At 35.9% G+C, this 9,774-nt stretch overlaps 1 pseudogene; it reads right to left on the reverse strand.

The window, feature by feature from the left end:
• The window catches only part of LOC149137564 (histone-lysine N-methyltransferase SETMAR pseudogene), a 29,738-nt pseudogene extending 20,192 nt beyond the window's left edge, over positions 1-9,546 (reverse strand).
• Positions 9,547-9,774: the final 228 nt, after the last annotated feature.

Below are 9,774 nucleotides of genomic sequence, written 5' to 3' on the forward strand. Positions count from 1 at the left end.
AATAATAATAGCTATAATAGCTCTTACGTGTGTATGTATAAATATATGTATGTGTGTATGTGTGTGCGTGTGTGTGTATACTCTCTCGCATTTATACACACATACTCACGCACACATATATACGTGTACATGCATATATACATGCTTACATACGTACGTTTATACATACATACATACATACATACATACGTACATACATACAAACATACGTACGTACAAAATTTATAACGATACATACATAACATTCGAAGCGACAAGTCGCGTATTTTGCATGGGAGAATATTTATGGAATATACGATGAATACTATCTGTAGCTTTGGAGCCACAACTATAAGCCTTGTTAAATAACTGGTTAATCTTCAGTTGAATTAACTGACGGAACCTTTTATGCTCGATCGTAGTGATTTTCGACTGAAACTTGAATTTAGCATGCAGAAAGTTACTACAAATAACATGGTTGGAGACAACATCAACAACACAATTGAGGACAGAACGTAAACAACAACTTAACAGGTAAAAACATTCTTTCTAGCTGTAGTTATAGACGAAACAGTAACTAAAAAACTCATTACTCTTGGAGCAATGAATTAAATTGGGACGATCTGCCTCTAGGATTAAATCATTTTACTGCGAAACAACTATTCCAACAAGCAATATTTGTAGAACATAGAAAGAAGGGGCATCTGTAATTTTATTAAAAAAGTTACTCTATCCAGATTACAAGTTCGGGTTTATACCAGTAATTATTGGGGCCCTAGTATATGTAACACACTGCCTAAATGCCAATCTTGAGAGATTTGACTTCTCAAAACCAGAAAGGAGAAAGCTAATTCGAAGACTACTGATCCAATCCATCACTGTAACTGTAAAAATCTATTAAACTTTCCAGAAGTTTATCATTTGAATATATATGACCATATCTAGATATGCAACTATATGCATGAGAATACATACATGTATGCATGAGAATACATACACACATACATACATACATACATGCATACATACAAAAATACCATGTTTTTGATGTTAAAATTCCAATAAAGGAAATTTGGATCTAGGTTAGAAACTGGTTCTTTCTCTATTGGAGAGAAATATTGAAATAAACTGAATAATGACGCATATACAAAGAAAAGCCGATTTATTTGTTCATTAGTTGAAAGAATTTATGTAAATTCGACCATACATAGGGGCACCCAAATGTAACCGGAAACGATCTCTGAGAGAGAATCCCGGCGTAATGCCAGCTTCCGCTTCTACAAGCCAACCCCTTGATGCAATCTTCAGACAGTCTGCCAACAAGTGTAATTGTCTGGGTTCGTACTGTCGCGTGGTGCGACTTTGTTTTGCCGTGCTTCTCCGCTGTTCGTCGATTTTTGCGATGCTTGAAACGAAGGAACAGTGCGCACCTTGATATTCTGTTTTCTGTTGGGGAAAACGGTGGCCGAACGAGTCAGTAGTCATCTTTGAAACAACTTACAAGGACGCTGCGGAGCAAAACAATTTAACCTGTGGTTTTCGCACTTTTGGAATTGGGTTCTTGTCGCTTGAAACAACCTCGTTCAGGGCCACCGACGACCTACCGAATGAATAAAGACATCACGAAAATTCATGAACTGATCTCAGAGGACCGTTGCAGAATAATTCATGAAGTTGGTGATACGTGTGTCCTGGAGCTCCTTCCAACGAATTTTGAGCAAAGAATTTTGAATGAAGATAGTTGCAGCAGAGCTTGTGCTTCGCTTATTCAAGGAAAATCAAAAGCAGTCATGACAGAAAGCGTGTCGTGAACTGAAAGAACAGTTGGAAACTGATCCGGATCAGAATTCAAAGGTCATTACAAGTGACGAAAGGTGGTGCTACGGCTACATCACGGAAACGCAGTAGCAGGCAAGCCATTGGAAGCATTCAATGTCATTACGCCCCAAGAAAGCGTGTTCAGTGAAGTCCGAAGTCAAGATGCCACAGACGTTTCATTGCATTGAAAGGAATTCTCCGCATAGAATTTGTTCCACCTTGTCAAACTGTTAGCCAGATATTTTACTGGGTAGCTCTGAAGCATCTATGAGATGCGGTGAGATGAAAACTATCCGACCTCTAGCGAAGTGGAGAGTGGTGGTTCCATTACGAAAATGCACTCGCGCACACCGCCTTGAGTGTGTGAGAGCTTTTAACTAACAATGTCATGACCCCGCTTATTCCCTCCTCCCTATTCAGCTGCGAAAGTTTTTGATCCCTCGAATGAAAAAAGTCGTTAAATTGTTTTGCAGATGTGGAAGAGATGGGGAGAAAACGAAGGACGTGCCAAAATACATCACTTCGCATGAGTTCCAGGAATTCTTCGAACAGGGGTAAACGTGTCTTGCCCGATACATTACGGTAGAAGGAGAATACACACACGCATACACACACACGCATACACACACACGCATACACACACACACATATATATATATATTATTCTTAAAAAGCAAAGCAACATTTTTGTTTATGGTTAATAAATTTGTACTTATGAAATGTATAGAGCATCGCATCAGGTTAATGTAAAATTGTTTTTATTATAACTGAACATAAAAATCAAGCACACACATACACACACTCACACGCACACATATACACATAACCACACACACTCGCACACACATATACACAAATACATATAAATCTATATATATGTATACATATATATGTATATACACACACACACACACACACACACACACACACACACACACACACATATATATATATATATATATATATATATATATATATATATATATATATATATACACATATACACACACATATGTATACATGTGTGTGAAGGTTTGTGTGTTTATGTGTGTGTGCGTGAGTGTGTGTGTATAAAATCTTTCGAATTAAAGCTTAGAAGAAGCGGAATAACAAGCATATTATAATATATGTTTCAAATAAAATTACGATGAATACGCCGAAGCAATATGTTCACAGAGAGTGAGAGAGAGGAAGAGAGAGAAAGAAGAAGAAGAAGAAGAAGAAGAAGAAGAAGAAGAAGAAGAAGAAGAAGAAGAAGAAGAAGAAGAAGAAGAAGAAGAAGAAGAAGAAGAAGAAGAAGAAAACGAGGGCAAAGAATCGAAAAAAAAGTAAAAAACCTTTATATTAGATGTATATAACAGATGTAAAACAGTACTAAATATTTGTAACCGATGTATACATATAAAGAATATAATGTATGTCAAAAAATGCTTTTACGCAAAATATATATTTCGATGAAAACAGACAATTACACGCAGAAGGGCATAAGCTTATTTGTTTATGATGTATACTAGAACTCTTTCTCTTTCCCTCTCTCTCCCTCTCTCTCTCTCTCTCTCTCTCTCTCTCTCTCTCCCTCTCTCTCTCTCTCTTTCTCTCACAAACACACAAAAAAACGCATACGCATATCTATAAAACTATTAAAGAGAATTTGTTTGTGTTTGTGTGCGTATGTTCCTGATGCATTCCAAAACCGAGTTGCCGATTTTGACGTAACGGGAATCAAGAGATTCAGTAAGGTTTTGGCTACCAACTAAACTATATTTTCATTCACAAATTTGCATTACAAAATTTTGATATTATCATTTTTCTTTTAGACACCCATCGCAGACAACATTTTATATCACCACCACAGTAACAACGACGTCACATTTTCTATATGTGTGTGTTCGAACGTTCGTTACCTACGTTAGGCTGATGACTGAGAAGTAGACAAGTATACGTGTATTACGGTGTATGCGTCTGTTCGAATACATACATTTTTGTGACGATTAACACACACACACACACACACACATCCATATACAGACACAGACAGACACAGGGACAGAGATAGGCTTCAGGTGTGTGTTAATGCACACGTGTGTGTCTCTTAGTTTGTGTATGTAATTTACCCACCCCCAACAGTGAAACGCGCATTTATTGAAAGTTTACTTCCTGCTTCTACTTCTAACAAACAACAATGTTCACTTTCAAGGTCTAACATCATGTGTATATGCATATATATATATATATGTGTGTGTGTGTGTGTGTGTGTGTGTGTGTGTCCGCACGTGTCTGTTTGTACCAATATGCCATTAATCTAATAATAAAGGTTTTTCAATTGTAACAGAATAAATAGGGATTTTCCATTGTATCAAGAATGTTAATGCGTAAGTATACTAACGAAATTGAATATTCAGCGATTATTATATGTTTCTATATTTTTGTCTTTTTTTGTTCTTTTAAGTATACTTTTCTTGTTTTTTTGCTTTTAAACTGTCTAGCATTTTAAAATTTGATTTGATATTCATTTCTATTAATATTCTCTTTCGAGTGGGAATATATTTTATAACATATACATAAAATAATTCCTACATAAAAATAGCTTAGAGTGCCTTTTACTTTCATATCTCGTAATTGAAATGAAAGTGAAATGAAAGAAAATGTAGCAGAAACGACAAAGAATCGTTTGTTTACAGGGACGAGAAGAGCATCTGTATAAATAGACCCAGATTAAACCACGATATGAATGAGTAAAATAAACGCGTGAATATTAACGCACGACTCCTTTCTCTTTCACTCTGCCTCTCTCTCTCTCTCTCTCTTTCTCTCTCTCTCTCTCTCTCTCTCTTTCTCTCTCTCTCTCTCTTCTCTCTCTCTCTCTCTCTCTCTCTCTCTCTCTCTCTCTCTCTACACACACATATATATATATACCTTGCCGAAATGTCACTATCAACATCATTCTTATATAAGAATAATTATATATTTATATACGTAATTATTCTTATATAAGAATGATGTTGATAGTGACATTGCGGCAAGGTAACTGCCATGCATTAGAATTAGTCTTAACTTCATATAGTCTCCGTTGAGTTAAAATAATCTTTAGTTGTTAAGATTTGAATGGGGTGCTAATTAAGTTTTTGTAATCGGTTGTTTCGAAGTGGGGTTTTGGAAATGTCCCTCGCAACATGGCAATATACAAATAAAATCATAGAAAAATTCTCACCAAAAATAAAAACAAAACAATCACTCTATCGATGGAATAATGCCTACGAATTAATAGATGTTTCGTTCAACAGAATCCCGAACGAATGCTATGTCTTCCAGCTTGACATAAAAGACTATTATGTGTCAATAACAAACCTATCCCTATAGCTAATTCGAACTTTGTTAAAACCATCACTACAATAAACGTTACGAAATAGAAATACCGCAAGCAAGAAAATTGCTCGTCTTCCACAGCAATACCTTCTGAATTAAGAAAACACTAAAAGCATTTGATGTAAGAATGGGATCAAAGGACTTGGCAGTAATAAGCGAGATCATGGGCCATTACGTATTAGAAAACTTACACAACTAGTTTCCATACGCTCCAGGTGTTCCCTGCAGTGACGACGGTTTACTACTACTAAGTAAATGCTGATTAATTTAGGATTTACACCAGTTTTCCCAAAACTTGAGCTTCTCAATCACAGAAGAAACAAAACTAAAATCAGTCAATCTTCCAACTCTTAACTTCTGCTTGGAATCAAATATCTATAAACCATACAAAAAACATAATGAAAACATTCAGTATAAATATACATATGAACACTCCAAAAGCATTATCATGAACCAAGTAAAAATATATCCCTCAAACTTTCCTATTTTTCTTCAAATGACAAACTACTTACCAAAAGAACAACCCCATATAACGAAGCTCTCAGTTACAAAGAAAAAGTGCAATATACGAGGGGGCACGCAAGAGAAACCAGAATTTTGCAATATTATTTTATACAATTAGTTTCACATGTTTACACTTTTATGACCTTTAAAGTATTTTCCTTTTGAAGCAACGTATCGGTCCAGAGGCGTTGTCATTGTTCCAAGAAGTGCTTTTTAACGCCTCTGTTGTTTTTTTTTCTTCACATCCTCCACATATCCGAATTCCGTAGCACCAGCTTTCATCACCAGTGATGAGCTTCTAAAAGACGTCCGTATCAACTTCCAACTGTTCTTTCAGTTCACGGTACGCATTTAGTAGTGACTGATTTTAAATCTCTTGTGAGCAAGGGAGGCACAGTTATTGCTGCACCGCTTTTCTTTGCAATTCCAAGCCCACAATTGAGAGGAGCTCCAGGACACACCAATTATATCAACAATTTTGTCAGCTGTTCAGTGACGGCCCACCAAAGTGGGTTTATGAATTTTCACGATGTTTTCATTCATTACTGAAGTCAAAAGTGGCCCTGAAGTGGGGTGGTCTTCAAGCGACAAGTAAAGAATGAAAACAACTCATAAACTTATGTTTTGTTCATAGCAGCGTCCTTTTAAGGTGTCTGATGCACGACAACTGGTTTTGCCGCAGTTTTCCCCAACAGAAAACAATATTTCACAGAAGAACGCTCTTCATTTTTTTCAGCCATTGCAAAAATCGATGAACAACGGAGATGCACTGCAAAACAAACACGCATTGCCTGGCAGTATGAGATCAAAAAGTGAGGACGCCGGTTGGCAGACTGAGGTCTGATGGTCACATGAAGTGGTTTGCAGCTTGGAAAGCCGGAATTACAAAGGACTTATCCCACAGAGAACGTTTCCTCATTTAAACAGTAATCTTCCCACCAGAAATAATATACGTAGGAAAATTATCTGGTATAATCCCGCCTTGAACATACAAGTCTTCACACCTTAACTAAATCATGTTTGAAAATAATTCTGAAAATGTCTACAACAACCTGCAGTATTACAAAGAGATACATAAACACAACATAAAATTGTCATACTCAGTTATCACTAACTTTGACAAAACTCCAGACAACTACAAATACCAAACACAGTCTAAAATTTTAAACCGACACAAGTAACAACTATGATTGGGGAACACCATCCTGTCCTCTAGAAGGAAAGTCTGTCACAAAATGTCGTATATAGCGCAACGGTAAACACAAATATGACACCAACTACTCTATGTACATAGGATTTACCGCAAATGAAAAGCCACTATGCAAACATATGGCAATAAAAATCAAGGAAAAAATTCTCTCACCCACACAACCATACCAAGATAGTAACAAACTCTTGTATAGATGAATCCCACATTATTCTAACATTCCTGAACCGAAACTCTGAACAAGTCTTTTCAGACCAATAATCTTTTCTAAAGGCTAAACACGATCAAATCTCACCACCTTTTCTCCAGTCATCTACCTCATAAAACATCACTCTAATATAAAGTAAAAACTACACTCGTACCAGCTTTACACTTTTGCACCAACAACGTACTCTAGAAATTATCTAATCTTCTTATCTCCAATTATCTATCTGCTTATCCCTAATATAGCCACAAAAGTATTTTTTTAATCAGACTACACAAACCTTCATACGCACATATAAAATGTACACTTGTATGCAAGCAAACAGAAAGCACCGTTTCCTTTATCTTTACATTTCATTTATTGAATTATATTATGTATTTGTTCTCCTTTATATAAATGAACATATACGCACCTTTTACAGTAGTCCTACTTTATCAAATATCTCGAACACAATTTGAAAATTTTGATAAATTCACACCAAACTCTATCTCCACAAAACAGGATGTTTAACCCTCTATATACTAATGAAATTGCTTGTAGAACAATAGACACCTAAAGGGAAACATATCAACGTATCAACATAGAACCTCTACACATATACATTTGTGAACATGAAAGCGGAAGTAAAACACTTTTCTATAATAACAAAGCCATGACATGTCTGACTAAGGAACACAGCTTTACGAATGAAGACGGGAAATACCATAAAAAACAACTACAAGAAGTATAGACAGTCCAGCCTAAACTTATCACCTACCTACATTATTGTGTAAAAAAAAAAAGGTTAACGCCCAATTGCCAAGTGCTTAACTTATGGACATTTCGCCATTGATTAAATCCAGTAATGCCAAAATCAAGAAAGCTATTGTCGTACTTTGTACATACATAACTAAAGAGAAACACTCAACGGCTTGTTTGGAAAGTCCTACAAGCATGAATACATTCTAAACATTGACATAGTCCCAAAAGCCGGTGAGCTGGCAAAAACGTTAGCACGCTGGGCGAAATGCTTAGCGTTATTTCGTCTGCCGATACTTTCTGAGTTCAAATTCCGCCGAGGTCTACTTTGCCTTACATCATTTCGAGGTCGATTAATTAAGTACCAGTTACGCACTGGGGTCGATGTAATCGCCTTAATCCCTTTGTCTGTCCTTGTTTGTTCCTTCTATGTTTAGCCCATCGTGAGCAATAAAGAAATAAGTAATATAGTCCCAAAATATATTCCCGTAACTATCAACCACTAACTCTCATTAGTTCTATTAGGCAAGTCCAATGAGTCGCTTAATCTTCCAAGTAGTCCTCTACTTTTTCCCTTTGCAAAACATCCTATCACTAATTACTATATAAGCCCTGATAACATTATTATAGTATGTGATACTGTAGGAACTAATCTTCTATTTAGTTTTATCTAGTGTAACTCTTTGCGATTATGAGATTACGATTGTATATCTATATATATAAAAATGAGAATGTTTGTCTGTCTGTCTGTCTGTCTGTGTGAATCCCTAAAACTCGAGAACTACGCAACCAATTTCATTCAAATTTTACACATGCCTTACTTCGGGTTCCAGTTGTGTTTTAGTCAAATTTTTTTTAACTTCTTGCAGTGTTCGAGCACACAGCAACATAATATCTCCTCCACTATTTAAGTATTACGTGTCGAAAGTGAAACAAAAACACTCATGTCAAATACTTTCACTTTAAAAATGAAACTATTCCACTAACTGAAACAATCACATTTCGATACTGTAATGACAGATACTTTCACAGAGAGAGAAAGACAGAAAGACAGAGACAGAAAGAGAGAGAGAGACAGAAAGAGAGAGAGAGAGAGACAGAAAGAGAGAGAGACAGAGAGACAGACAGAAAGAGAGAGAGAGAGAGAGAGAGAGAGAGATGTATATGTATACATATAGATGTATATGTACACGTATATGTATAGATATAGAGAGAGAGAAAGAGAGAGAGATATGTATATGTATACATATAGATGTATATGTACACGTATATGTATAGATATATATATATATATATATATATAGATAGATATAGATCTATATGCATACATGTATATGCATACATATGTGTAGATGTATATATATATATAGATGTACATGTAATATGTACACATATATACATATATACATGCATACAGATATCTATACATATATACACCCATCACACACACATACACATGCACACAAACACACACATTAGTCATTTGTTTTCTTATCCAAAACTACGTCAAAAGTACTGAATGGATCTTTATGAAATTTGGAAATTATGTTCTTTGCATAACGGCCATAACTCCCATGAAAATTCATATATTTTTGATGTTGATGAAATTTTAACCCGAACATAACAGATGAGCATTATTTGTAATTCAACGGTACAACAGTGTAAGACTACCCTTTCAGATATACTTACATTGTGATTTCTGCAATCTTACTGTATCCACAGATTCCATCATACTACACTTGGAATGGAAAAAAATGGAGACCAAGGAAAGCAGGTCAAAATGTTTGTGGATACCCTGGCATTAAGTTTGATACTTGCCTTGGACGAGTATACACAGTGCATCCCACTCAACAAGAGTGCTTCTACCTCCGCCTACTGCTGCTTGAGGTCAGAGGCCCCACGTCTTTCCAGGCCCTAAAAACCGTTCATGGACATGTCTGCACAACATACAGAGAAG

This window comes from Octopus bimaculoides, chromosome 1 (genome assembly GCF_046866305.1).
Source record: "Octopus bimaculoides isolate indiv1 chromosome 1, ASM4686630v1, whole genome shotgun sequence".
NCBI lineage: Eukaryota > Metazoa > Mollusca > Cephalopoda > Octopoda > Octopodidae > Octopus > Octopus bimaculoides.